Source organism: Bufo gargarizans, chromosome 1 (assembly GCF_014858855.1).
Source record: "Bufo gargarizans isolate SCDJY-AF-19 chromosome 1, ASM1485885v1, whole genome shotgun sequence".
NCBI classification, from domain to species: Eukaryota; Metazoa; Chordata; class Amphibia; order Anura; family Bufonidae; genus Bufo; species Bufo gargarizans.
The window spans coordinates 13542959-13569882 of record NC_058080.1 but is presented as its reverse complement, the minus strand read 5'-3'; positions in this window follow the sequence as shown (position 1 = coordinate 13569882).

Genomic DNA, 26924 nt, shown 5'->3' with positions numbered 1-26924 from the left:
TCCTGAACTCTATAATGAGTCAGAGCAGGTACTCCGAAACTCTGTATTGAGTCAGAGCAAGGACTCCTAAACTATAAATGGAGCAAGAGCAGGGACTCCTAAACGCTGTATTGAGTCAGATTATGGACTCCTAAACTCTGTATTGAGTCATATGATGGACTCCTAAACTATATATGGAGCCAGAGCAGAGACACCTGAACTCTATAATGAGTCAGATCAGGGACTCGTAAACTATATATGGAGTCAGAACAGGGATGACTTCAAAGCAGTGTGGGCAGATAAATCTCTTGGAGGCTGAACTTCCTGTTTAGTGTATATGTATGTAAGGTTGTGCACTTAGCCGTTCTGAAGATGGAGAGGACTGGAGGGAGGCGAAAGCTCTGCAAGATCTCTCCTAAACTGCTTATGATAGAAATTTGGGGAGCGCCTTGTAGGCGCAGCTATGTGTGCTCTATGGATTAAATGTATTTGTGTGATTTATGCCTTTTCAGGGTTTGAGTGGCCATTTACGTCAAGCTGCAAAGTACGACAACCAACATTTGAGGCAGGTGTGAAAGTCTCTCTCATCATAGAGTGCAAATCAGTATCTAGAAGCCTCTTTTCCCTTTAGACAACCATGATGAGGTCCTTGCAGCCGTGTCACCTACAGCAGGTGAGGGGAGCAAAGATGGACCCACACAGTCTTGGAAACCAAGTCAGCAATGACCATCGTAGCTGAAAAAATTGTGGCAGGGGCCTCTTGTTGACTTTATATGTTATCCTGTCGCAGCTTTGACTTTTTAGGGACTTCAGATACAGAAACTTTTTCATATGGCTGTACTGTAGCATGCAGACAATGGGCGATTAAAGTCTTCATAAGAATGGGCAAAACCATCAAGATGCTACAAAAATAATCATTAATGTGGAGGAAGGCGTGAATGAATAGGAGCCTGACCTCCACATAATTCCTTAAATTTTGGATTACCCTGCACTGGATTACCCTGCACTGGATTACGCTGCACTGGATTACCCTGCACTGGATTACACTGCACTGAATTAACCTGTACAGGATTACAATGCACTGAATTACCCTGTACTGGATTATTCTGCACTGGATTACCTTGGACTGGATTACCATGCACTGAATTGCCCTGCACTGGATTACCCTGCACTGAATTAACCTGTACAGGATTACCATGCACTGAATTACCCTGTACTAGATTACCCTGCACTGGATTACCCTGGACTGGATTATCCTGCATTGGATTACTCTGCACTGGATTATCCTGAGCTGGATTACCCTGCACTGATTACCCTGTACCAGATTACCCTGCACTGAGTTACCCTGTACCAGATTACCCTGCACTGGATTGCCCTGCACTGCATTTTCCTGAGCTGTATTACCCTGCACTGAGTTATGCTGCACTGCATTATCCTGAGCTCGATTACCGTGCGCTGATTACCCTGCACTGGATTACCTTGCACTGGATTTTTTCTACCAAGGAGACTATTGTGTCTATTCTTCCATGTAGCACATGATAGTCGTGAAGTATAAACAGGGGGATTCCAAGACTCAAAAAGCATTTGGCAATGATGTCACTGTGATGTCACTGGTGACATGATGAAACCATAATTCTAATAATCGAGTGAAATGGTATTTGGGTTGTAAGGCTGGCTTCACATTATTCTGTAGTCCCCCGATGGGCTTTCCATTTGGGAAATATGTTTTAATGCCCAAAAACAGTTTCCAGATGCATACTACGATAGGTGCATTTATTACAGTGAGACAAATGGAGTCCAAAGGATTCAGCTTTGGACTCCGTTTGCCCTCCTCGGAGTCTCCATCTTTTTTTCCCCTAGACAGAATAGCGTCATCTACCACGCGGTTCTGTGCGGCTAAAAAGCCTGAAATTACAAAAAACATACAAAAAAAAACAGGTCAAATGAATGAATCCTTTGGACTCCATTAGTCTCATTGATGTTTTTGTGCTCGTCATGGAACACGCCTGAATCTAAATATCGCTCAGACATGTACTTCCAAGCGGGGCTAAAATGTGGTGTGAACCCAGCTTAAGGCCTCATGCACACGACCTTTGTTTTGGTCCGCATCCGAGCCGCAGTTTTTGCGGCTCGGATGCGGACCCATTCACTTCCGTAGCCCCGCAAAAAAAAAAAAAAAACATGTCCTATTCTTGTCCGTTTTGAGGACAAGAATAGGCATTTTTACAATGGGGCCCCCGTTCCGCAAATTATTGAGGCTTCCGTTTTTTGCGGATCTGCGGTTTGCGGACAGCAAAAAAACGGAACGGTCGTGTGCATGAGGCCTAATTTGTATTGAATATTGGCATCAGAGACAGAAAGACTGGACTCACTGTTTCCATTCATTGATACAATGATGGGAGCTTTACCTTCAAGACCCCTGGCTTCTTTGTAATAGACCTTCCTTATTTTTTCCATTGATTTCACTTATTTTTCAGGTTGTCTTTTACAGTATGTAGTGGACAAAAGCCTTGTGGTTGCAAGAAGTATCATTATTATTATTTGTATATTTTTATTATTTGTATATTTTTAGTACTTTACCACTTGGAGCACTCATTGAATCATGCGTATCCATATACCGTAGTCTTATGTGTCCTTACTTACCTTTTCTCTTGGCTGGAGATATCTCGAGATGAGTGGCGAAAAAAACTGTTTGCATTATTCACGATGCCTGACAGAGTAATTAAAAAAAGTTGCTAAGTTTTTGCTAAGTTGGCACATTACTACGGTGATACTAGGTCAGTCAGACCAACTCATTCACAACTGGACAATTGTACACTCCAAGCACTGACCTCCAAGGATTGTATGGAGAGAACACAGGAGCCGAGCCCCTGCCATACATGTGTTATACAGCTTACACCCACCTTCAACGGCCGGGATCGGAGATGACTCCCATCCCAGCCATTTAGCCTCTGAGATGGAGAGAGGAGGCTTAGGCCTCTTTCACACGACCGTTAGTTTTTTTCTGTATTTTGCAGTCCGTTTTTCACGGATCAATTGTTCCGTTTTTTGTTTCCGTTGTGTTTTTGTTCCGTTTTTCCATTCCGTTTTTCCGTATGGCATATACAGTATACAGTAATTACATAGAAAAAATTGGGCTGGGCATAACATTTTCAATAGATGGTTCTACAAAAACGGAACTGATACGAAAGACATACGGATGCATTTCTGTATGTGTTCCTTTTTTTTTTGCAGACCCATTGACTTGAATGGAGCCACGGAACGTGATTTGCGGGCAATAATGGGACATGTTCTATCTTTCAACGGAACGGAAATACGGAAATGGAATGCATACGGAGTACATTCCGTTTTTTTTGCGGAACTATTGAAATGAATGGTTCCGTATACGGAAAGCAAAAAATGGCCTGTAAACGGAAAAAAAAACGGTCGTGTGAAAGAGGCCATAATAGGATGACACCATAGGCACAAAGCACTGTAATACAGAAGTATTGTGTTATATAAGATACCAAATGACAGTAAGTTCAAGTCCCCTATTGGAACTAAAAATAAATAAAAGAATAACAAATATTTAAAAACAAATAATAAAAATGAAAAAAAAAGTTTGACATTTTCCATATAAAAAAATGTAAACAATAAAAATTAACATTATTGGTACTGCCATGTCTGAAATATTATCTCATTATTCCTCCCATACAGCGAATGCCAAAAAAAAGTGCACTATGCCTAAATTCATGGGTGTTTTTTGTTTTCCTCTCCCCCCAAAAAAAATTCAAAAGTTTTATGTACCCCAAAATAGTACTAATAAAAATCACACCTTGTCGAGCAAATAGAAGCCCTTACAGAGCGAGGTCGATGGAAATATTACAGAAATTATTGGTGTCAAAATATGGTGACACAAAGCAATTTAAAAATAAAAAAATTTAAGTAGCAAACCATAAAAAACTGCATTAATCTGGTATCTCAATTATCGTGCAGACCCCCATGTCATTTTTGCAGCCCAATGAAGGGAAATGAATCCCAAAAAACATTGGCAGAACTGTGATTTTTTTTTTATTCCACACTACAAATATACCGTATCCATCTATATTTTTTTTTTAATTATTATTATTATTTTTTTTTTCATTTTGCAAAGCATTATATGGAACATTGAAAATGGTTTCATTAAAAAAAATCCAACTTCCTGCAAAAAAAAATATAAAAAAAATTGCCCTTATAAGCTATTTTGGAAAAATGTATTAGTCACTACAATCCAGGTAGTGATAAATAACTGCAAATATGCAAAAACAACAAATATCAAATAGACTAAGTAGCCAATGTCTGCCCGAGGATTCTCATAAAGTCAACCTTTTAAAGTGACCAGATACCTCACAGCGCTATCATGCGGCTCTCCGGTAAGGACATATACCATATACATCTAGACATATCTTCCTAGACCTCCACATGACCTTTTTTATTTAACATATTACACAGTTCTTTGACATGGTGGAAATGTCAATATGACTGTGTCAGAATTGTTCCAGTCACCCATAAAGTTGACCCCGATGGTAGCAGGTTTCTGTCTGCCCTTGAGGTCTGTAGGGATAATTCAGTAATGTCAGTGCCTCTGAAGTGCGAATGGCTTTGTCATCTCTCTACTGGAGACGTACTTGGAGCCATGTTTGCAAGATTTCCACCAGGCCAGAAGGCATTTCAAACCCAGATTCGTGAGGAAATGAATGCGTAGGTCACATTTACACTAAGCTGCTGGGAGTGGTTGAGTTCTTTCCACAAGGCTTGGATAGACAATGGGGGCAAGTAAAGGATAAGGATTTGAGTCAGGAGAATAGAGTGAGGAGGGAAGCCCCATAGAAGAATGAAATATTGGTGTGAGACCTCACCTTTACACAAAAATATTGCCCACCCCAAGCATCTAATGTTTCCCCATGGACTCTGTTGGTGCCTACAGTAACCTACACTAGCCACAAAATCTTTTGCTTTTGCCTTTAATTTTGGAAAATACGACCCCACTAGATGTAATTGTACACTTAAGGTGCCCATACACATTACACTGGGCAAGCCCCCTACTAATGTCAACCTTCTAATGATAGGTGGGGTGACAGTGGCTTATCCCCACTCTCAGCCAACTATGCGAGTGTATGGGGGAGTCAGGAAGAATAGCTATCTAACTTGTTTGGCCAACTCTAGGACAGGGCACAATTGACAGAATGACCCTGCAGCCTCTTTTCCTCAATTTATGGCTCCAACAGCCCAGGCATTGATTTCCTATAAACATACTCCCACCCTTGGAGTTCTCCAGTCCCTTTCAGTCAACTCATCAATAGGGAGTCTGAGATTTGGACCCCCAGCAAATTGATAGTGATGTCCTATCCTAAGAATATCCCATTAATATCAAATTTCCATAATTCCATTTTAAGCCACCAGCCAGTGACCCTAGATATGGATGGTGCAGAAAATGGCTACCATGGTCCTACAGGTAGGACAGGATATCCCTGCTGTTCAACATCTGAAGAGCAGAATCCATCCATGGCAGATCCGGGAGATTAAACTCTTCTAGAAGCAAACACCCAAAACTGTCCTTTACCTAAAGACTTTAAGAAAGTAATTGTCCACCTCCAGCCCATAACAACTGCAATGCTTTCTTTATAGCCCCAGCCATAATTCCAAAATAAAAGATGGCAGGTGTGGGAATGACCTGGATATCAGATCCTTTTCCCAAAGTCCCCCGCTTACTCCCCATCTGAAATCTTTTCCTTGTAATTATGGTATGTCGCTCAGTATATTATCTCAACAACTGATTTCCCTCGTTCATTTCTTGTTGCTTGAAGGAAGGAGCAAGTAAGACTCCCCTCCCCGCTGTGTCCTGTTTTCCCCTCTGTCGCCCCCTCCTTCTCGTTCTTCAGTCCCTCAACAATTGGAGAGATCTCAGCAGTTCACGCGGGCTGGTCCCAAGCTGCAGTGCATTCACAGTTCATGAGCACATCAACGCTAAGAGGAGCTGACAGCAAAACCTTTACTGGAACTAACGGGAATATAGTATCAGGAAAAGCTGACCGAACCATGAACCATAGCCAAACACAGACCAAATTATCATCAACTAAAATAGCAGGCAGTTCAGATCACTTATGTGTGAGGTACCAAATGCAACTTGCATGTCAGGTTGCGTTAGATAGAGGATGAATACCAAATTACAGGCAGTCTCTAGGCCGAACATTTTTACCGCCGTCACTGCTGTCTTCGGAAAAGTTCTCCAGACTTCTGATAAGTTCAGACCAATACACGTGATGTCAATGTGTTGGCCTAATTTTATTTACAGTCATGCCCCAAGTCATGGTACGAGACACATCTTTATCTGTGTTTTATAGTCCATATTATTAAAGGCTCATGCACACAACGTATCCATTTTGAGGTCAGCAAAACACGGATCTGTAAAACACGGATGACGTCCGTTGGGTCCGTGGTCAGCTTTCTGCGCCAAGAATAGGACATGCTGTATATTTTTGTGGAACGGACACACAGATGTGTAAAGCTCACGGATGACATCTGTGAGCAGTCTGTTTTTTTTGTTTTGTTTTTTCAGATCCATAGAAATGAATAGATCCAAGTGCAATCCGCAAAAAATGCGGATCGGAACTGATACAAAATGCGGTTGTGCGAATGAGACCTTAAAGGGGTTCTCCGAGCTTTAAATATTGATGACTTATCCTCAAAATAGGCCATCAATATCAGATCAGCGGGGGTCCGACACCCAGCACCCGTGCCGGTCAGCTGTATGAAGGGAAGGCGCGCACAGTGTGCACATGCCATCTCCATCTTTCTTCTTGCTCACCATAGATATAGCAGCAGCGAGGAGGAAGAGAGAAGGGAGACAACACAAGTGCACTGCACACGCATTACCTTCATATAGATGATCGGCGGGGGGATGGCGGGTGTCGGACCCCTGCCAATCTGATATTGATGAGCTACACTGAGGATAGGTCATCAATATTAAAAGCCTAGACGTCGCTTCAAGGTTCCTTCATTCAAAAGCCAGACGATCCAGATGAAGCTCAACTCTTTTATTTGTAATTCAATCCAACAACATATCTCAGGGGATAGCCTCAACACATCTCCCTGATCAGGCAATCCTTACACATGGTCCCAGGATCTGGCCTCAACTTAGATCCTGACCCTTCCAGAACAATATAGCAACTAGCCTCTACTACGCCCAACTTCTTTACCGTGTCTTTTTATCACTCCGCCCAACAAATTCCAAGGTTATCTTTCTCTGGACAGTCTATAAAATGTTCATTCAATGAAGTCCCCAGGAAGAATCATTCATTGCCACATGTGGACCATTGACTGCAATAATAAAAGAATAAATAAATAAAAATCTAAGAAAAAAGGTATAGTGGGTCGTAGTAGGCTACTCTTTTCTACACAGTGAAAAAAGCTGAAGCCCTAGCATATGCCCAAAAATGCTCTTTACGCTGGGTGCATAGGGCGCCTATGAAGATGCTGCACATGCAAGCCAGGAGCTCTTCCAGCACAAGTGCAAAATGTGTGGGAAAAAAAACAAGATATGGACTGGGCCTAACCTACAGATCTCCGCTCGTGTCCCTGTGGCTGTGTCTGGTATTGCAGAGATGAAGCAACGGTACTGTCACTGGATCCGAGGCGACCCCGGTTCCGTCCATATACTGAGCAGGGCACCGGTGGCCATGCCCCTTCCACTATTGTAGGGGTTTCAGTGGTCATCAGCCTCAGGTACGCGGGCATGTCTCGATCCACCATTCGGATCCGGACATGTGCTTAGCAGCTTTGGTGAGAGCTTTTAGGGTCTGACAGGGGTCACCCTTTATCCTCCCTAGTTTGGGTCCGGTCAGTTGCTATTCACTGTGTAGGCTCTTGTTGCTCACTTACAGCCGTGACAGGTACTGGGTTGTTGGAGTGGCACCAAAGATGCATTCTTCTTAAAGGGGTTGTCTGGGTTCAGAGCTGAACCTGGACATTCCTCCATTTTCACCTAGGCAGCCCCCCCTGACTTGAGCATCGGAGCATCTCATGCTCCGATGCTCTCCTTTGCCCTGCGCTAAATCGCGCAGGGCAAAGGCATTTTCAGGAGTTCCGGTGACGTACCGGGCTCTCCATGGGGCTGCCAGGAATCCTGGTGACGTCACCGGCACTGATGGGTGGGCTTAAGCGCTGCCCTAGCCAGTAAAACGGCTAGGGCAGCGCTGCAGCATGCACATCAGAGCCGGTGACGTCCCCGAACACAGTGCCGGGCGGAAGCCTCCGCCCGGCAGTGTGTTATTGTAAACAAAAGAGCCCTTGCCCTGCACTAGATCACATGAGATGCTCCGATGCTAACATCAGGGGGGCTGGCTGGGTGAAATTATAGGTATGTCCGGGTTCAGCTCTGAACCCGGACAACTACTTTAAAGAGGGCACCATGCCTCTACCATACAGTATACCATAGCAGCAGGCACTGGTTGCACCAGTTATGGAGATGAATCCACCATGGTCCACCGTGGCAGCCCTGTGTACTGTATATTTGCAGTTCATGCAGAACACTGGTATTGTCTCACACCTCAGGGTTATATCTAGAGATGAGCGAAAAGTTTGATTCAGCTGATTTGCTGAATAAAAAAAAAATTGCTTGACGAATAACTTCGTCACGAAGCGCCTTTTTTTGTAAGTAGCAGGTGCAATGACAGAGAGCTGCCATAGCGCCACCCCCCGTCATTGTATCCCTCAGATGCCGTGTTCATACATGATCGTGGCATCTGAGTGTAAAAACAGTGTGAAATTTACATAAAAATGTTTTTTTTATCAAACTTACCACCTCCATTTGCTCAGGAAGGACCAGCCACCGCCATCTTGCTTGAAGATCTGGAGTGAAATCTTGTGTGGCGCGAGATTACGTCATCATCCTGGCCGGCGTGGTGACATCATACATCACCACATACAGGATTTTGGACGAGATCTTCAATCAATTTTTTGTTTTTTTTACACTATTCCAGGTTTAATCCAAGCACGAGGAAATTCGGCTTCGAGGCAAATCAAATTTATCCTGAAATTATGATCAAATTCCACTTTGTGGGATTCGATTCGCTCATCTCTAGTTATATCCAAGAGTCCTTTAACAGTGTACCTTGTACATCATGGGATCAGTGGGCAACACTGCTCCAGCCTGTCACTTAGTACCTGGGGTGGGGCACCAATTTGCAAGTATCACTCACTCTCACTCTCAATTTCACTTCATTAGAGACCTGTCCTGCTTTCAATACATGGAGCTGACACTAGATGTCCTCAGTGAGCACAGCACAGTTCCTTCTGTATGGGAGAAAACACACAAAAACTGCACAGCTAACCTTGTAACATAAGGCAGACCATAACATTAAACGTTAAGGTCGGTGCTGCCAAGCCCTTACACACTAATCTATGTATGGTGCCACACTACACTTTGTAAAGACAGTGATTGCTACATCTGTATATGATGTAACTGCTGGTGAGCTGCAGTGCCACACACAGCCATATATAGGAGCTCTGTCAAATACTACAGTGTCTGAGTGTCACTCTGAGACCACGAGGTAAGAATTCCATAAAGCGCACTCTGCAGATAGCCTATCCTAAAGGACCATAAATGGTGCTTTTCAAAAAAAGCCTTTAATACTGTGTGCATAGAAGAAGTTTTTTTTAATCTACTAGCATCTGTGCCCGGTTTAAAAAAAGAATAGATAGGAAAGATGTCAGCAAAAGGGAGAGGGCTAGAAAAGAGATATTTTCGCTCACTTAAAACAGAATGACAATCCGTTGTGCTGCTGAGCTGCTGTACTGTTTTGCTGCTGTGCTGCTGTTCTGCTGAGCTTTTGTTCTGCTGAGCTGCTCCTACTGTGCTGCTGTTCTTCTGTTCTGCTGAGCTTCTCCTGCTGTGCTGCTGTTCTGTTGTGCTGTTGTTCTGCTGAGCTTCTCCTGCTGTGCTGCTGTTCTGCTGAGCTTTTGTTCTGCTGAGCTGCTCCTACTGTGCTGCTGTTCTTCTGTTCTGCTGAGCTTCTCCTGCTGTGCTGCTGTTCTGTTGTGCTGTTGTTCTGCTGAGCTTCTCCTGCTGTGCTGCTGTTCTGCTGTGCTGCTGTTCTGCTGAGCTGATGTGCTGCTGTTCTGCTGAGCTGTTGTTCTGCTGAGCTGCTCCTGCTGTGCTGCTGAGCTGCTGTGCTGCTGTTCTTCTGTGCTGCTGTTTTGCTGAGCTGTTGCTCTGCTGTGCTGCTGTTCCTTAAATCTTCCACCAGCTCCATCCCACTATTTTTTTTTCATTCTTTCCTATTTTTTTTCATATATTCAGCATTTTCTTCAAATTTCCTTAAAGGGGTGTTCCAAGATTCAAATATATCCCCTTTACAAACTGTAACAGACAGTGGAAGTGGACCTGCTGTGCCAACTAACCAGTCTGACATTAAACCTATCGGCGTTTTCCTGACAGTTCCCTGGTAATCACCCTTTAACCCCTGTAAAAGGATGTGGACTCCACTGCAGGAAACCAACCAGGCTGCTACCTTCTGGAGAAGTCCTGGTGTAGTTGAAAGTTGATCCATGGTGGTTAGAGACACCAGTGAGAAGCAGCAAGGGATCAGGTAAAATGAGTAGTCTGAATTCAGTCCAAGGTCAGGGCTGAGTATGTGCATGTTCCAGATAACAATTCCCAGGAAGGTCAGGTGGATATCAATTCAAGATCAAGGCAGGCGCAAAGAGCATAATCAGTAGTCAAGCAAGGTAAGGTACACAGGTGGTCAGAAAAGAAATCACTCCTTCCCTGATTACTAGAAACTAGAAAACATCAAAGCTCAGATGAGGAGGTAAAACCACAGCCCATTTAAGTAGAAAGCATAATCAGCACCTTAGTCAGCAGCTGGACAGAGAGCAATAAAGAAGGATTAACTCTAGCAGCGCTTAAAGGAAGTTCTCTGACCACTAGTCCCAAAACACACAGGAAGAGTGGAGCGACACCCGCACCTGCCTTGAAAAGCAGGATAGCTCTAGACATGGGCCACCAACCTGCCAATAATGAGTAAGTGTCTGATTGGTGGGGGTCTGAACACAGGGACCCTCATGATTATGAGAATGTCCGAAAACATAAATGGAGTGGTAGTAGAGTATGCATGCTGGCGCTCCATACCTTCCTGATGATACTGCTAGAGATATTTATGGCAGTTTGATAAAAATTAATGAATTCATGCACAACAGGACAACCATTCTCATAATGGGTGTGGGTCCAAGCATCAGACTCCTATCAATTATACTCTTGTCCCCTGTCCTGTGTTTAAATCTTGGAGCAACCATTTTGAACCCTTAAAGGGGTTTTACAGTTTGTTTTAACTGATGATCTATCCTCTGGATAGATCATAAGCATCTGACCGGTGGGGGTCCTACATCGGGGACCCCTGCTGATCAACTGTTTGATAAGGCAGCGGCGCTCCAGCAGCTCCACAGCCTTCTCACTGTTTACCGCAGGCCCAGTGACGTCACAACTTGTATCAACTGGCCTGGGCGCGGCTAAACTCCGTTAACTTGAATGGAGCTTAGCCCCGCCCAGGCCAGTTGATACAAGTGACGTCACTGGGCCTGCGGTAAACAGTGAGAAGGCCGCTGTGCTGCTGGAGCGCCGCTGCCTTCTCAAACAGCTGATCGGCGGGTGTCCCAGATGTCGGACCCCTGCCGGTCAGATGCTGATGAACTATCCAGAGGATAGATCATCAGTTAAAACAAACTGCAGAACCCCTTTAAGTAACAGGCCTATTTTCGTAGCATTTTTGTCCCCCCCCCCTCCCCCCCGCCCCCTTGTTCCAATAGCCATAGCTTATTTGTTTGCGGAATAAAAAATTGTATATTTTATAGTTGTATTTTTTAATGGCAGCATTTTTAATTTACCATGTCTTGTATTGGAAAATGGGAATTGGAAAAAATTTATTTGTGGGGTTAAACAGAAAAAAACTAATTCTGGCAAGATTTTTGAGGTTTTAACATCACAGCGTTCACTGTGCACTAAAGAATATGACGTCCTTATTCTGTGGCTCAATATGGCAATACCATACTTGTATAGTTTTTTTTTTTACAGTAATTATTGTATATTTTAATAGTTTAAACATTTTTGGAAGCAGCGACTCCTGATATGTTTAGTTTCTTAATTGTTATATATTTTTATGTGTAAAATTTGGAAAGGAGGTTATGTAAACTTTTTATATTTTTTGTTTGTTTGATTTTTACAGCATTTTTTACTTTAACTATAAGCCCCCTTATTGGCTAGAACCTGGGCTCTTTTGATCCCTTGTCCCATTCACCCTAAAAGAGATCTATTAGGGTGAATAACATCATACCATGCTCCCTGCTAAGGTGTGCCTCATGCACAGCTTAGCAGGGAGCTTACCGTGATAAGCCTAGGAAGCTTCAGCAGGCCCCAGGCTGTCATGGTAACCGATCGGACCCCCATGATTTCCCTGCAGGGACTTCGATCAGAAGGCAGAAGGAGCTGCATCCCTCTGCCTTATTTCACAGATGCCACGATTGCTGTTGAACACAGCATCTGAGGGTTTAAAGTACGGGGTTGGGCGTGATCGCCATTCCCCATCATTGCAACCAGGTGCCGACTGTATTATACAGCCGGCACCCACCGCATATGGAGTGGGCTCACTGCAGCAACCCCCTCCATACATTACCTCAGCCACTGCGACGTAATAGTATATCACGGTGGTTAAAGGAGATATTAGTCAGCCCTGCAAATCACAGCCAAAGTATGATGTCCTTTCAGCAACTACTAGGGTACAGCAACACAGTGAGGTTTCTTGATGCTCCGGGGGAAGTCAAAATCAGGATCATAAGAGGAAAGTATTAGGGACAGATCCAACTTCTTTTATTTTTTTAATTCACTCCTGGTTTTAGCTTCCAAAACTGAATTAGGAATTCTGAATGTGTTGCCATACCCTTATACAAGAGTATTAAAATGGGTTTCTCAGTCTGAGCAGATCTTGGGACCACCGGGACATGGACAATAATGTTTCTGAATGAATTCAATGAATAAAGCACTCACCAAACGCAAATCTTTTTGAAGATTGATGAAGATTTACCTGTCCAAGCAATCCCACTTTTGGATTAATACACAAAATGAAAACAAATTGTGACAACATCCAAAACCCCAGAAAAGTATTCTTTATTAAAACATGTACCACACGACAGAGATGGAATGTTCTGACCTAGTGAGACCTTTCCTTGACAAGGACGGGTCGAAATGTTGCATCTCTACCATGTGGGACATGTTTTAGAAAAAAAGGCTCATCTGCAGAAATTTTGGATGCTGTCACCATTTTTTTCCATTAAGGTCTAAGACAAGATCTACACATCATCCATGGATGAGCTGTTGGATTACATTCAGACCAGTATACTTGATCATAGTTTTTTTAAATCTACTCAAGCTTCAACAAACTTTACTCACATTTTTGGAAATGTCTTATATTGCTTCTACAGACTGCCATGTGACTACTCCAATAATAACATTAAAAACAAAGGACATGAATAAGATGGCTTATCTCAGAACAAGTGAGCAGAACTTAAAAGGACTAGTGCTAGACAACACAGGAAACCTTCAAGGGTCCATGCCTTGACCAGTTTGAGCTGTTTTGGCAGCACAAGGGAAATTTACACAATGTTAGACCAGTGGTTTTAATTCTGTGACTTATTCTTGTACTGCATTAAAGCAAGGGCTTAAGGACAAGGGGTTGGCTCCACCAAAAGACCAATCAGAATGTCCAGCGTGCTTGTGTTCTACCATCAGAGGGATTCCTGTAAGACTGTTAATAGGACTGTCCCAGGCCTGAGCCAAGCACTACTTTTAGCAAGGTAGTTAAGATTCTGTTGACAGTCACCTAGGCAGGAAAACTACCCATGGCATGGCCTCTTTGTGCACCCAGAATTTTGAACACTGCACCATTAGTGAGAATGAGCTGTCATTGTAAGTAATTGGCCTGCAAGTGTTATGCCTCTGGAGTGCTTCTTGGAATTAGAATCTGTTATTACCAGTGGTTAACTGAGGAGCCATTGAGATGGAGCTAAACCAGAAGGTGGTTCAAGCTTGGGTGTATGTAAGCTGGCTGGAAGAGAACACATCCAATAATGGTGGCTGTCTATACCTGGCTCTAGCTGCTGCTCTGTAGATTCTGGCACAGTTTTTTCCTATGCCCCCATTACCAAGGACATGCTTTTGAGGCCATGCGCTGTTAAAGTCGAATCATTCTCAGCTGGGAGTTAACCATAGATCTGATCCGGTCCAATCAGTGTGTACAGTGTCAGAGCTCTGATTCACTCCCCATTCACACTGATTTGATATGTCCACGGCTACTTCTAATTGTTAGCTTCTAATATAAATGCTTTACTGACTTTCATTCCTTGCCTGAGCTTAGGTTCCTATTTTACTAGTAAACCAGTGAAGGTGTGTCATTGCCTGCCTTTGTACCGAACTTCTGCCTGTTAAAGGGGTTGTCTGGGTTCAGGGCTGAACCCAGATATCATCTCTTCTGTATTCCCTTACTATGTATGAGTTGGGCATTGGAGCCTTTCCTTGCTTTCATGCTCCCCTTTACCTCACTGTATCAACAGGAGCCACTGTTTGTTGTGAGCCGGTGACGTACTGGGTTTCACAAAACTATGCTAGGCGGAGACTTTTACCTACCAGTAAGCCCAGTGACTGGCACAGATGGGCAGTGTATAGTGCTGCCCTAGGCTGTTTTGGAGGCAGCGACTATGCAAAGAAGCTGTGCAATGCAGTAAAGCAAAGAGGAGCATCAGAGCAAGGAAATGCTCCAATGCTCCCCTAATACATAGTAAAGAAATATAGAAGAGGTGATATCCCAGACAACCCCTTTAACCAACTCTGATTGTCGGCTGCCTGCCCTGACCTTAGCTTGTTCACTGTCTTCAGACATTCTGTTATAACCCCACTACTATAAAAAAAACATCTCTTTACCTGACCTGTGCTGCTAACTACCGACCTATTTCTTACCTCCTCTTCATCTCTAAACTCCTTGAACGTCTCGTCTACTCTCGCTTAATAGGCTATATCTCTGCAGACTCTCTTCCTAGCCCCTTACAATTTGTCTTTCGCCCTCTCGACTCTACAGAATCTGCCCTTTCTAAAGTGTCTAATAATCGTCTGACAGCAAAAAGGAATGGCTATTATTCTTTACTGATTCTTCTCTATCTCTCTGCAGTGTTTGATACTGTAGGCCACAAACTCCTCTTCACCATGCTCCACTGAATTGGACTCAAGGGCACTGTTCTCTTCTGGTTCTCTTCCTATCTCTCTGACAGCTCCTTTAGTGTATCATTCCCTGGGTCTCCTCTTCCTCTTTATGTTGGGGTTCCTCAGGGTTTATTCCTAGGGCCTCTACTATTCTCCCTCTACAAAGCCCCCATCGGACAGACTATCAGTAGATCTGGCTTTCAGCACCCTCTCTATGCTGATGATACCCGACTATACACGTCATTCCCTGACATAACCCCTGCTTTACTCTAAAACATCAGTAATTGTCTGGCAGCTGTCTCTGAACCTCTCAAAAACTGAACTTCTTGTCTTTCCCCGTTCTACTAACCCACATAAACTTGATCTTTCAATTTCAGTCTATGGCACTATCATAACTCCTGGGCGACATGCCCACTGTCTTGGGCCATATTTGACTCGGATCTTACCGATGTTCCCCATATACAATCACTTGCTCACTCTTATCGTCTGCACCTCACAAATATTTTCAGAATCCGCCCTTTTCTTATGGTGGAAATGGCAAAAAAAATCTTATTGCTTTTATTCATTCTCGTCTTGACTACTGCAACCCATTACTAATTGGTCTCCCTTTCACTAAACTCTCCCCCCTTCAGTCAGTCCTAAATGCTGCAGTCAGGTTCATACATCTATCCACCTGCTATACTGATGCTAATAGCCTGTACCAGTCACTTCACTGGTTGCCCATCCACCACAGAATACAGCTCAAACTTCTCATCCACAAAGCTCTACACAGTGCTGCACCTCCACACATCTCCTCCCTCATCTCCATCTACCATCCTACTTGTGCTCTCCCTTCTGTTAGTGATCTGAGATTAATATCCTCCGTAATTTTCTATAAGGCCACATTCCTCTGCTCCTCTTCCTCATCATCATCCAGTAATGAGCAACCCTCAGGAAGGCACATCAAGACATCAGCTGAGTCAGTCTCCAAGAGTTGTTCCATATGGACCCCAACTCCTGAAGATTATCAGTCTCAAATTCTGGATTTTCTGGGTAGCTCAAGAATCCAGGTTGACACCTGTGTGGTTTTCACAAAAATTGATGTTTTCAAAATGTTTTACTCTAAAGAATTTGAACATTTTATGGTGACCCAAACTAATTTATATGCCCAGCAAATTATTGCCCAATATCCCCCATAGATCTTTGCGTAACCCCTAAAGTGGACCCCAGTAAATGCAGGATAGGTGATGACATTTTGGGGGGCTCGTGCTGCACAGAAATAATACAGTATTGGAGTGCAGATGCTTTGTACCAGACTGTAATTTACTGTATGTATATGGCCCAAACATGATTCAAAGCAATTCTTAAATTTTTACATTACAAAGATAACACAACATGGAATGCCCCAAAATGACGTAAGATTTGACCGTCTTTGTAAAAGTAGGTCAGGTCTTGACCACTTTAGCACCTAGGTTGCTGAGGTGTACAGTACACCCCTGGAAAAATATTTGCAAAGAAAAGGTAGAATTCCACCAGTAAAATGTATAACCTGTGCGAGAGTACCTCTAGGTACACCCACAAGTTCAGAATTTATGAAAGGAGGGATGTCCTGACTAAACCCCTAGAATGCAGCGATCCTTAGTAGAGTTAGTAGAACTCACTGCTGCATTGTACCACACATCCATGCAGTATTAATTTTGTGCTTTACGTACCCTGTAATTTCACTATTGACCATCTACTACACATTCACCATGTCCCTTGTAAAATTCCTTGGGAGGTTTAGTTTCCAAAATGAGGTCACTTTTTGGGGGTTTCTACTGTAGGGGTGCCTCAGGGCCTCTTCAAATGCAACATGGCACATGAAAACTATTCCAGCAATAAAACCAAATGGCGCTCCTTCCCTTCTGAGTCCTTCCATGTGCCCATACAGAAGTTTACGATCACATATGGGGTGTTGCTGCATTCAGGAGAAAATGGGCAGCAAATTGTGAGATGATATTCTCCAGTTACCCCTTATGAAAATGAAAAAATTGGGCCTAAAGTAAAATTTTCTTGTAAAAAATTAAATTTGTTGTTTTCACAGCCAAGTGTTCCTAAACTTTATGAAACACCTATTGGGTCAAAGTGCTTACTACACACCTTGAAATATTTCTTGGGGGTGTAGTTTCCAAAATGTTGTACCAGTAACGGTACCTCAGGGTCTATTTAGATGCAATATAGCACCCAAAAACCATTCTAGCAAACTCTGGCCTCTAAAAACCATGGCGCTCCTTCCCTTCTAAGCCCTGCCATATGCCCATAGAACAGATTTTGAAAAAATATGCAGTGCTTCTGAAAATGCTGAATCAGCATAGTCAATATAACCTTGCACCTTACAGGAAAAATGTATTGATTTGGAAAAATCTGGAGAAAAAAAATGAAATGTTTAAATTTCACCTCTACTTTGCTTTAATTCCCGCGGAACAGCTAAAAGGTTAACAATACTTTCTAAAATGGGATTTTTTTAATGTTTTATTTTATTTTATATAAGCCTCTGAAAGTCACTTCAAAATTGAGTTGGTCCTTTAAAAAGTCAGTTTTGAAAATGAACTAAAAATTTAGAAAAAATACTTTTAAAAGTCTTCTAACATTCCCCAAAAAAAGGAAATGACATTTACAAAACAATGCTAATATAAAGTCATATGAGGAATAATAATCAATAACTATAAGTTATCACTATTTGTCTTTAAAGCGGAAAAATTTACATTTAGAAAATAGTATGCTAACCTAAAATTACCACTAACATAAAGAAAACAATCTAAGAATAGAATGGTTGAGTGAAAGCATTCAAAAGTTATTATCACAAATTGAAACACTTTTTACAAAAATTGTTCTTGTCAGGAAGACAAAAAATACTATAGTTGTGTTTTTTAGGGCATAACAGTACTATTAGTGATATTTAAAATATACAGAAGAAACCCGTCCTACAGTAGTGTTGCCACTGGATTATCAACAATTGTAGGCATCGAAAAAAACTGCATGTATTAGCTATTTACAGAAGCCTGGTGTCTCTTGCTGCAGCCTCAAGAGACTGAGAAGGGGTTAATACTTTGCCCGCTGATGTGATATACATGGTTTAATGAAGGGTGATGGCTTTGTATTTGTAGGGATTTAACTTACTATGAGCAAATTAGTGTTTTTACAAATCCAGCTGGCATTCTATGTGACTGACTACCCTGGGGTGAAAGAACCTCACTCCAATCATATCATGAAGGATCACCTCTCCCGGCATGGAGCAGCCACAGCTCAGGAGAACTTGTAGGAAGAAAAGTTTAAAGGCCTTACATGCACTGACTTCAGCAGCATAACCCTGCACATAAAGCGCAGTATTATAGTAGCTATATTCTTGCACATAAAGCGCAGTATTATAGTAGTTATATTCTTGTACATAGGAGCAGTATTATAGTAGTTATATTCTTGTACATAGGAGCAGTATTATAGTAGTTATATTCTTGTACATAGGAGCAGTATTATAGTAGTTATATTCTTGTACATAGGAGGCAGTATTATAGTAGTTATACTCTTGTACATAGGAGCAGTATTATAGTAGTTATATTCTTGTACATAGGAGCAGTATTATAGTAGTTATATTCTTGTACATAGGAGCAGTATTATAGTAGTTATATTCTTGTACATAGGAGCAGTATTATAGTAGTTATATTCTTGTACATAGGAGGCAGTATTATAGTAGTTATATTCTTGTACATAGGAGCAGTATTATAGTAGTTATATCCTTGTACATAGGAGCAGTATTATAGTAGTTATATTCTTGTACATAGGAGCAGTATTATAGTAGTTATATTCTTGTACATAGGAGCAGTATTATAGTAGTTGTATTCTTGTACATAGGAGCAGTATTATAGAAGTTATATTCTTGTATATAGGGCCAGTATTATAGTAGTTATATTCTTGTACATAGGAGGCAGTATTATAGTAGTTATATTCTTGTACATAGGAGGCAGTATTATAGTAGTTGTATTCTTGTACATAGGAGCAGTATTATAGTAGTTATATTCTTGTACATAGGAGGCAGTATTATAGTAGTTATATTCTTGTACATAGGAGCAGTATTATAGTAGTTATATTCTTGTACATAGGAGTAGTATTATAGTAGTTATATTCTTGTACATAGGAGCAGTATTATAGTAGTTATATTTTTGTACATAGGAGCAGTATTATAGTAGTTATATTCTTGTACATAGGAGCAGTATTATAGTAGTTATATTCCTGTACATAGGAGGCAGTATTATAGTAGTCATATTCTTGTACATAGGAGCAGTATTATAGTAGTTATATTCTTGTACATAGGAGGCAGTATTATTGCAGTTATATTCTTGTACATAGAAGCAGTATTATAGTAGTTATATTCTTGTACATAGGAGGCAGTATTATAGCAGTTATATTCTTGTACATAGGAGGCAGTATTATAGTAGTTATATTCTTGTACATAGGAGGCAGTATTAAAGTAGTTATATTCTTGTACATAGGAGGCAGTATTATAGTAGTTATATTCTTGTACATAGGAGGCAGTATTAAAGTAGTTATATTCTTGTACATAGGAGCAGTATTATAGTAGTTATATTCTTGTACATAGGAGGCAGTATTATAGTAGTTATATTCTTGTACATAGGAACAGTGTTATAGTAGTTATATTCTTGTACATAGGAGGCAGTATTATAGTAGTTCTATTATTGTACATAGGAGGCAGTATTATAGTAGCTATATTCTTGTACATAGGAGCAGTATTATAGTAGTTATATTCTTGTACATAGGAGGCAGTATTATAGTAGTTATATTCTTGTACATAGGAGGCAGTATTATAGTAGTTATATTCTTGTACATAGGAACAGTGTTATAGTAGTTATATTCTTGTACATAGGAGGCAGTATTATAGTATATAACTGCTATATATTCTTGTACATAGGAGCAGTATTATAGTAGTTATATTCTTGTACATAGGAGCAGTATTATAGTAGTTATATTCTTTTACATAGGAGCAGTATTATAGTAGTTATATTCTTACACATAGGAGCAGTATTATAGTAGTTATATTCTTGTACATATTAGCATTATTATAGTATTTATATTCTTGTACATAGGAGGCAGTATTATAGTAGTTATATTCCTGTACATAGGAGCAGTATTATAGTAGTTATATTCTTGTACATAGGGGCAGTATTATAGTAGTTATATTCTTGTACGTAGGAGCAGTATAATAGTAGTTATATTCTTGTACATAAGTAGTTATATTCTTGTACATAGGAGGCAGTATTATAGTATATAACTACTAATATATTCTTGTCAATTTTCTTTTTATTGAAAAGAAGCAGACAGCACTTACAAAGTGACCGTACTTACTTAGAGCGAGAAGTCACAAGTACAGCAAATAAAAGCCTTAAAGGGGATAGGCACATCCCATAGGCATGCACAAGCAGTATGAACAAAAAATTGCGTTGAGACAGAGACCCATCATGAAGTACATATATTACAACATATCGTACACAAATATAGGCCCTTGTGTGTCTCTGCGGGCGTACACCCTGTGCGTATAGAAATGTGTTTGTAAGAGTCACTTAGTCTGCGGGGACATTTTATCCTGATGGTGAACAGCAAGGCAAACGGCCTTACCAAACAAACCAAACTATAAACTGGATCTCTAAGCACAGCTTATGGAAATATGTGAAAACACTGCATTAGGGTAAAGTGTAGCAGTACAAGAGGATAGGGTCAAATGACCTTTATTGAGCTGTCACTGTGGGTGAGAGACGATAATGTAGCCAAGGGTTCCACATTTTGACATGTTTCTCATGTGTTCTAGACTCCCAACTAGCCAGTTCCTCGAGACGTTGTATGTGGTCAACCTTATTCACCCATTGTAAGAAAGTAGGTGGGTCTGTACTGAGCCACCTCTGGGGGATTATCAGCCTCGCAGCCTGGATCAGTTGTGTGGCTAAATTATTGTTGGAAGGGGATAGGTCCGTAGTGGGCAGCCATAGTAGGACCAACTCTGGAGACAAAGGTATCGCCTTGTGCGTAATCAAGTTAATGGCTTTGGATACTGCAGCCCAGAAAAGCTGAATCTTAGGGCAGGACCAGAAAATATGTGAGAGAGTGCCCTCCCCGGTCTCGCATCTCCAACAACGGTCACTAGAACTAAGACCTCTAAGGAACAGCTGCCTTGGTGTCATATACCATTGGGTGAGTACCTTAAAGGAATGTTCCTGAATCTTGACACACCTGGAAAAGCCATGTGAGTGTGCATAAAGCCGGAGAACGTCTGTCTCCGAGAAGGTCCTATCTAATTCTGACTCCCAGGTTCTCAAGAATAGGGGGACATCGGTAGTGCTGGGTAGATTTAAACCTAAATAGAATAAAGAGATCACTCTTCTGTGCGGTGAGCTGGAGGACAGAATTTTTTCGAACCATGTCAGCTCCTGTTTGTGAGCTAGTTTCCCTAATAAAGTCTTGCTGATTAACTTAAAGTCGGCTAAGCCCAAGAAATTGCAGGATTGCACAGCCAGACGCAGAGGGTGTTCAGAAGGTAATTTACCTAAGGCATCATCTAGGAGCATTTTGACATTGAAATCTCTAAGGGCACTCCACGCTGGAGGTGTGCTTGCTATTTTAGGTCTTACAGCATAAGGAGCTAAATCTGCAGGCATGACTAGTGAGGGGTTGCCTAATAACCCGTGATCCTTGTTGAGTTGCTTAATCACCAGACTTGTGCCTTTGAGCAGCGTATGGCTATGTAGGGATGTGGTGGTCAGACCCCACAGTGCAGCTCTCTGTAGTTGAGAAAGTTGGAGTATCTCTAAGGCAGTGCCCAACGTAGAATAATTAGGAACGTGAAGTTGCATCCACCGTCTAAGATGGATTGCCTGGTAATATAACTGCGCGTCTGGCAGTGCAAACCCTCCCTGAGTCTTCCTCAAGATTAATCTGCTATGCGCTATCCTAGCTCCCTCCCCCCCCCCCCCCACACAGGTAAGTAGAAAACAATCTTCGTATCTGTGTAAAAAATGAGGAGGGAAGGAAGACAGGCAGCATCTGCATGACATAAAGTATTTTAGGTAGCACAAAGGCCTTCAGTAGGTTCTTTCTCCCCATCCAAGAGGTGTATGGAATGCGGAGAGGGCCCAATAAGCGTTGTACCTCAGACAAGAGGGGCGCATAATTCAGTTGGAAAATGTTTTTCGGATCAGACGGGATCTTAACTCCCAGGTATGTAATGTGGGAAGTCTGCTATAGGAAGGGTGTCGTGGCTTTAAGGGAGGACACACTTTTTTATGGAGCTGTAATGTTCATGGCCTCCGACTTGGTGTAATTCACTTTGTAGTTAGAGACTTCACCGAATAAGTTAAATAGAGAGAGGAGATGCGGGAAGGCCTCGACCGGGTTGGAGACCATTACTAAAAGGTCGTCAGCATAAGCGACATTGGTATATTCAATTGTATCATTCTTGGCCCTGACCCCTCTTATACCAGGATGGTCTCTAATGGCTTGTAGAAGGGTCTCCATCACTAATATATATAGAGCGGGGGATAATGGGCAGCCCTGTCGGGTGCCGTTATGTATAGGGAAAGAAGGCGATAAGGTGCCGTTTACTCTAATTTTAGAGCTCGGGTTGGTGTATAGGGTCATAATAGCCTTTTGAAATTGTTCAGGGATACCAAACCTCTGCAATGCTTTCCCCATAAACTTCCAGTTCACCCGGTCGAAGGCCTTCTCCGCATCAACGCTCAGAAAAGTCAGAGGTGTACCTTGCTTGCTTGCCCACTGAATGGCCGTAACGACTCTGCAGGAGTTATGGTTCCCCTCTCTTCCCGGCACAAAACCCGCTTGATCAGGGTGGATCAGTTTAGGTAGAAAGGAGCTGAGACGAGAGACATTCAGGAGAGATATGGGCCTGTAACTCCCGCAGAGCGTGTGGTCCTTCCCAGGTTTAGGCAGGATAGTCACTGTAGCTTCTAGAGATTGAGTAGGGAGGCGTCCACCTGTGAGAAGAGAATTACACCAATTCGTGAGCATAAAATACTAGCAAATTTCCTGTAGTACCCCACTGGAAATCCATCCGGTCCAGGGCATTTCCCCATGGGCATTGACTTCAGGACTTTCCCTACTTCCTCTTCAGTAACTGGGACAGTCAACAAGGATCCCTCTTCCCTGCTAAGGTGAGGCAAATCTAAGTTAGACAGAAAATCATCTAGCACAGAATCTGTAGTTAGGTCTGAGCGATTAGCCTTAGTATCTAACCCATACAGGTCTTGATAGAATTTCTGGAATTCCTTAGCTATGTCTGCCGTTCTATGCAGAGATTTACCATCTGAAGATTTTATGTTAGGAATATACATAGAGTCTTTCCTTTGCTTGACCAGGGCAGACATCAACTTTGAGCCTCGATCCCCATGAGAGAAAAACCGGAACTGCGCATATTGATACGCCCTAGCATGGCATATATTTAGGTGGTCTTTCAGTTTCGCTCTCAGGAGGAGGAGTTCTTGTTGAGCCTGTAAGGCTCTAGATCTTTTATGAAGAGTTTCAATCTCTGTAATCCGTTTAAGTAGGGACTGTAATGTTTGCTGCCTCTCCCTTTTAATTTTGCAACCCAGGGCTATGAATTCTCCCCTCATAACAGATTTATGTGCTTCCCACACAGTTGTTAAAGGAACATCTGGAGTTAAGTTCTCCTCAAAAAACCACGACAGCCTCCGTGACAGTGCATCCACTACTTCCCTCTTATCCAACAATGTCTCATTAAGTCTCCATTGTTTACTTTGGGAGGGTAGACTAGAGATATGTATAACCACCGACACCGGAGCATGATCCGAAATTGTAATAGGATCAATCACTGCCTGCTCTACTATGTCAATGCAGGAGTTCGAAATCAGGAGGTAGTCCAATCTTTTATAAACATTATGGGGGCAGAGAAAAAGGTATAGTCCCTGTCCGAGGGATGTACTAAGCGCCAGGCATCAGTCAAGTTAGCGTCTGAAATGCACAAATTAATACGACCTAGGGTTTTCTGTGTTTGCTGAGTGGAACCGTCTGAGGTATCAATACTAGGGTTTAGCGCTACATTAAGGTCCCCGCCAACAATACAGATCCCCTCAGCAAAGGCCTTAAAAACTTGCAATGTCTGTGAGATCCAGGCTTTCTGACCCGTGTTAGGGCTGTATAGGCTCGCTAGGGTTACAGGTTGGGTGCCTACTGTCCCTTTTACAAAAACAAATCTGCCCTCTGCGTCTGACTGTGTGGCTGTCATTGTAAACGGTACGCTTTTGGCAATGGCAATACCGACCCCTCTTTTGGCCTTATCAAAGGTACTAAGGAACCAATTATTGAAATATCCCTTCTGGAGAGTGGGAACATTCTCGGATCGGAAGTGCAGCTCTTGAAAGAAGCATATGTCCGTGCGAGATTTCTTTAATAAACGTAGGACTTGTGATCTTTTTTGTGGAGTGTTAAACCCTCTTACTTTAAAAGATGTGCATTTAATCAGTGACATCTCGCATGTACATATGAACCCACCAGCAGCAGCCTAACATCCTGTGCAAAAGAGATCCTAAAACCGTAGATAACTGGAGTATAACCATTATTCCTCGCAGAACGTAGGAACATGGCCACGTAACAAAACTTGGGGGGGATACATCTGACAACTCCCAATAAGGAGCATACAGTCAGTATGCCGTCCACCCAGTTAGTGCGCTGACATCAGGACTGCGCTAGTGTACCCCTGATGTAAGACATGTGGGGGGGATCTAAGGTCGTATATAGATCCTAAACATCCAGCAGATCCTGCTAACCTGGTGCAGTACATGGAGCAATTGAATATCATAACCCATTATATGAAACTCCTAATCAATTTGGTAACATAACATGGGGAATACATGGGGAGTGCATGGGACCGGAGCAAGACAGAGACATGTAAAACAGATTGAGCATGTACAATTTTGTCAAGTACCACACAATAAAGCCAAGTAATACTTGCTAGGTAAAAAATGGAAGTGTGGAATCGCATCCGTCTTCACATATCACTCACGGAGACAGACTGATAAGCAACCGGGGTGAACCCCTAAGCCGCAGAGTTCATGTGTCTCTGGAACCAGGGCCCATCTTCCTCTTCAGCATGGCTTTGGACCACCGCTGTACTCCTGGTAGATCTGGTAGCGGTATCCCGGTCTCCGCCGAGGGCAGCCACGATGGGATGTCCAGTCGGGTGGTCTGGAGTAACTCCCAGGCCGCAGCTAGATCCTTTGGGACACGTATGGTGCACCTCCTGCCCCCGACCGCAAATGTTAGGCCAAAGGGGAACAACCATTTATATGGCGTTTTAATGTGCCGCAGGTGGTCTGTAAGGGGCCGGAGAACTCTCCGTTTGTTCTGGAACAACAGGATCGTGGCCCCCTCGTAGGTGAGATCTTTTTGCTCCCTAGCCGCTTTCAGCAAGGCCGCCGTGTCTGTGTACTTCAGCAAACCACAGATGACATCCCTAGGATTCTCAGTATCCTTAGGTTTCGGTCTGAGCGATCGGTGAATTCGCTCAATTTCAATATCTGCTGCGTTCTCTGTACCCAGAAGGGTGGCAAAGATGGCGGCTGCCGTCTCGGGTAAGTCCTCGTGTGGAATCAGTTCCGGTATGCCGCGCAGCCGAATATTTTTCCGCCTGCTGCGGTTCTCCTGGTCCTCGATGAGGGAGAAGGCTGTGTCTAAGGAGTCCATGCAGGCCACGGTGTTTTCTCCCAGAGAGCGGGTAAAAGATAGTATGGCCGATTGATTTCCCTCTAGTGCCTCCACACGGTGTCCGATCTGTTTAATGTCGGATTTGATTTCTTGAAGGTCGTGTAGCACTGGTGCAATAGCCGATGAGAGGGCTTGTTGGAGAAACCTCCTTGATATGGGCGCTATGCCTGTGAGCTGTGGCCCGTCTTCTAGGCCTCCGTTAGCTCCATCAGTGTCTTGTGACCAGTCGTCTGGTTCATGCGGCGCCATCTTGGACGCTCCGCTCACAGAGCCGGAGGGCTTCTTGTTCAAGTACTTCTCCATGTCTGAGGCCCCTCGATCCGGCTTTGGAGAATCGGTTTTGTCTTTAGGGATGAATTTGCCAACTTTCCCCATACTTTGACGGGCTATAGTGCGAGATATACCAGGTTGCAGGATTGCATGGAGAGGAGCTTCTCCTACATGCGTCTGCTCAGGTCAGCCGTCAGACTCTGCGTACTAATATATTCTTGTACATAGGAGCAGTATTATAGTAGTTATATTCTTGTATATAGGAGCAGTATTATAGTAGTTATATTCTTGTACATAGGAGCAGTATTATAGTAGTTATATTCTTGTACATAGGAGCAGTATTATAGTAGTTATATTCTTGTACATAGGAGCAGTATTATAGTGTCACTACCAGAGCTTTGAGACGTTCTCACAGCTCTGTGTCTCCACCCCTGTGATGATGTCACTTAGAGTTTGGAGGTCTTCTCACTGTTCTGTTTCTCCGCCCCTGTGATGAGGTCTTTACTCCCAGCTGTTTCTCCTGCGTTTGATTTCCCTGCCTTTAAATCACCCCTCCTCCTATTGCAGGGCGTGGATTATATTTCTCTTTTCAGTTGTAGCTCTGCCTTGAGTATCTCCACTTGTTAAGCTATTAGTTCTCTGGACCTGTGTTCTG